The sequence below is a fragment of the Gossypium hirsutum genome, chromosome A11 (assembly GCF_007990345.1).
Source record: "Gossypium hirsutum isolate 1008001.06 chromosome A11, Gossypium_hirsutum_v2.1, whole genome shotgun sequence".
Classification (NCBI taxonomy): Eukaryota; Viridiplantae; Streptophyta; class Magnoliopsida; order Malvales; family Malvaceae; genus Gossypium; species Gossypium hirsutum.
The window spans coordinates 97374473-97378256 of NC_053434.1; the positions used below are offsets into that span (position 1 = coordinate 97374473).

Here is a 3784-nt window from a genome sequence, read left to right on the forward strand (position 1 = left end):
GGGATTTTTCTGATAATGAAATGAATACCCCTCACACTTAAGATGTACATTGTCCTCAATGTACAAAGATATAGTGGTGAAAATTCTCGCTGTCACGCGGGCGACCCGGATCAATCCCCGGCAATGGCGTCAAAAACTTGATTGCATGATTTCGTGATAGGTTTTAAATTTTTATAATTAATCATTCTTGAAACTAACTATTATCGCGATGTAGGCAAGTATACCTATCGAACAATAGTATAGTTTTAGCAAGACCAGATTGTCGAACCCAAAGGACAAACATGATTTTCCCGTTGCCAGGGAACTAAGATATTAGGAAAACTCAATTTTTATTACTTTAGCCATTTATTTTTCTTGCAAGATTAGTTTTATTTTATTTTTATTATTATTTACTAATTTACTTTTTCTTTCTCTAGGCAGGATTTTATAGTTTATGAGTAGAAGAAACCAGTCAAGACTACTACTGTTTGATGAAGAAATCAATCGCACAACTCGTAAAAATCAGAGAGAAATAAGGTGAAACCTAAGATACACAAAGGAAGAGCAAGAGAAAGATATCTCAACTACGATTGAGGAGATGGCTGAAAATCAAGATAATCAGCTACCTCCTGCGTTACCCGCTGAACTAGAAAATCTGAATCCTGTTCCTCGTATTACATATGATTATGCTAAACCTACTTTAACAGGAACCGAGTCAAGTATAGTTAGGCCTGCTATTGCTGTGAATAACTTTTAACTAAAACCTAACACTATTCAAATGATACAAAAATTTGTTCAGTTTGATGGTTTGTAGGATGAGGATCCAAACACTCACTTGGCAAATTTTCTAGAATTCTGCAATACATTTAAAATTAATGGCATTTCTGATGATGCCATCCGTCTTCGATTATTCCATTTTTCATTAAGAAACAAAGCTAAATAGTGGTTGAACTCGTTACCATGAGGGTCAATTACTTCTTGGGAACAAATGACTGAAATTATTTTATTAAAATATTTCTCGCCGGCTAAAACAACCAAATTACGTAATGATATCTCTTCATTTGTGAAGATGGACTTAGAAACTCTTTACGACGCATGGGAGAGATACAATGACTTACTACGAAGGTGTCCTCACCATGGATTACCTCTATGGTTGCAAGTTCAAACATTCTACAATGGTGTGAACCCCTCGACAAGACAGATGATTGATGCAGCAGCCGAAGAACCATCAATAACAAAACATCTGAAGAGGCTTACAAATTTATTGAAGAGATGTCACTGAATAACTATCAGTGGCAAGTCATGAGGACTAAGCCAACTAAAACAGCAAGCGTTTATATTGTCGATTCGGTTACCATGCTGTCAAACCAGGTAGAACTTCTAAATAAAAAGAATCTGAAAATAAGTTAGGGAGAGAAGTGAAACTTCCTGAGTGGTGAATGAATTCCTTGATTAGCGAGAGCGAGTTGTTGGAAATAAAGCTGGAGGACAAACATGATTCTGAAGGACAAAAGGAGAATTGGGGGAATAATTTGATAGTAATCATAAAGATAAGCCGTGTTTAAAAACAAAAGAATATTCAAAAATTAATAAAAGAAAAATAAAATAAGATAGATAATCTAATTTTTCAAGTGGCACGGCCGGTTCAGACCCCCGTGTGGATCATGTCCCGCCCGTTTTTGTCGTGAAGTGAGATATCGTCACACGGCCTTCGGGCACGCCCGTGGGTATAGGCCGTGTGTCTACATGATCATGTTACATGACCGTGTGTGATGTGGTTCGATTCTCCCATGGTTGTGTAGTTTTGCGCACCCCCGTGCCATTTTGACAGTGCTATCTACGGGTGCTAGACATAGGCATGTCGCACGCCCGTGTTTATTTGGCAGATTTGTCCATGGCCAAGTTTCACGCCCGTGGCCACTTATCGCATCCCGTGTTGGGAAAGATAACTTTTACCCTATTTTCGCACAGCCATATCGCACGGTCGTGTTTCCGTCCATGGTTGTCACACAGCCTGAAGCACAGCCGTGTGATCTGCCGTGTAGAGTTGGGAACTTGTGTTCAAAGACTCTGTTAGTGACCTAAGTGTTTAAAAATTGAAATTTAAATAATTTAAAACCGTTGGTAATTGGGTTGCCTCCCGAGAAGCGCTTGTTTATAGTTTAAGCTCGATTGTTACCTTATTGGTTTATTCAAGGTGGTTTGTGGAGTCCTAGCTCCTCTCCATCGTCTTTAAAATTCTTACCATTATAAAGTTTGAGATGATGTCCATTTACTTTGAAAGTACCGTGTGATGGGTGACTTACCTCTATTGTGCCATATGGAAGAACAGATTGAATTACGAAAGGTCCTGACCATCGTGATTTAATTTTCCCAAGAAACAATTTGAGTCTTGAGTTGTATAGTAAGACAAGATCTCCAACTTCAAATTGTTTTTGTTACTTTAAACGAGTGTCATGGCGCTGCTTTGTTGCTTCCTTCTATAGGCGTGAGTTTTCATATGCATTGGCTTGCCACTCATCAAGCTCGTTCAGCTGCATCAACCTATTTTTTTCTTGCAAGTTCGGGATTAATGTTTAGAAATTTAATAGCCCAAAAAGCTTTATGCTTTAGTTCCAATGGTAGATGACAACTTTTTCCATAAACAAGTCTATAAGGTGATGTCCCTATGGGGGTCTTAAAAGCAGTTCTGTAAGCCCATAAGACATCATCTACTTTCATTGCCCAATCTTTTCTGTTTGATTCTACTGTTTTTTCAAGAATCCGTTTGATTTCTCGGTTCGCTACTTCAACTTGTCCATTAGTTTGAGGATGGTATGGGGTGACTGTTCTATGATGAACTCTGTATTACTTAACAGTTTTTTCAAATTGGGTATTACAAAAATGAGTGCCCCTATCACTAATAATTGCTCTAGGTGTTCCGAATCTCGAGAAGATTTTCTTAAGGAAACGTACTACCACTCTAGCATCATTAGTAGGTAGAGCTTGGGCTTCCACACATTTGGACATATAATCAACTGGTACTAAGATGTATTTATTCCCAAATGAACTGGGGAATGGGCCCATGAAATCGATACCCCAAACGTCTAATATTTTACATGAAAGCATATAGTTTTGAGGCATTTCATAACGTTTAGATATGTTACTTATCCGTTGGCATTTGTCACATGAAGTAATGTACCTGTTAGCGTCTTTGAATAACGAGGGCCAATAAAAACCTGATTCAAGTATTTTATGTGCGATCTTAGCTCTACTGTAGTGTCCTCCAGTTGGCCCTGAGTGGCAATGTTCCAATATTTTTGACGTTTCTGATATTGTAACGCATCTTCTAATTACTTGATCTACACATCTGCGAAAAAGAAAGGTGTCATCCCAAAAGTAGTTTTTCACATCATTAAAGAATTGCTTATTTTGCTGGTGTGTTAACCATTTTTGGGATAATGTTAACGGCTAAAAAATTTGTGATGTCTACAAACCAAGGTACCTCAGAGTCAGATATAGCGAAAAAATTGTCCTCCAAGGAATGAATCATTTATTTCAACTTCATCTAGTTCTCTGGCATTGGAGTTATCAAGCCTGGATAGATGATCAGCCATGAGATTTTCAGCTCCTTTCTTATCCTGAATTTCCAAGTCAAATTCCTGCAATAGGAGAATCCATCGAATGAGTCAATGTTTTGCATCAGTTTTAGTGAAAAGGTAGCGAAGGGCGGAATGGTCAGTGTAAACAACTTTAGACAATATGAGATATGATTGAAATTTATCAAATGCAAAAACCACAGCTAGCAATTATTTTTCCATAGTAG

At 37.8% G+C, this 3784-nt stretch overlaps 1 non-coding gene across 1 annotated transcript; it reads right to left on the reverse strand.

Moving 5' to 3' along the window:
• Positions 1–1016: 1016 nt before the first annotated feature.
• On the reverse strand, positions 1017–1122 carry LOC121210227 (small nucleolar RNA R71). Its single transcript, XR_005905350.1, has one exon. It is a non-coding gene; the product is annotated as a small nucleolar RNA R71 (small nucleolar RNA).
• Positions 1123–3784: the final 2662 nt, after the last annotated feature.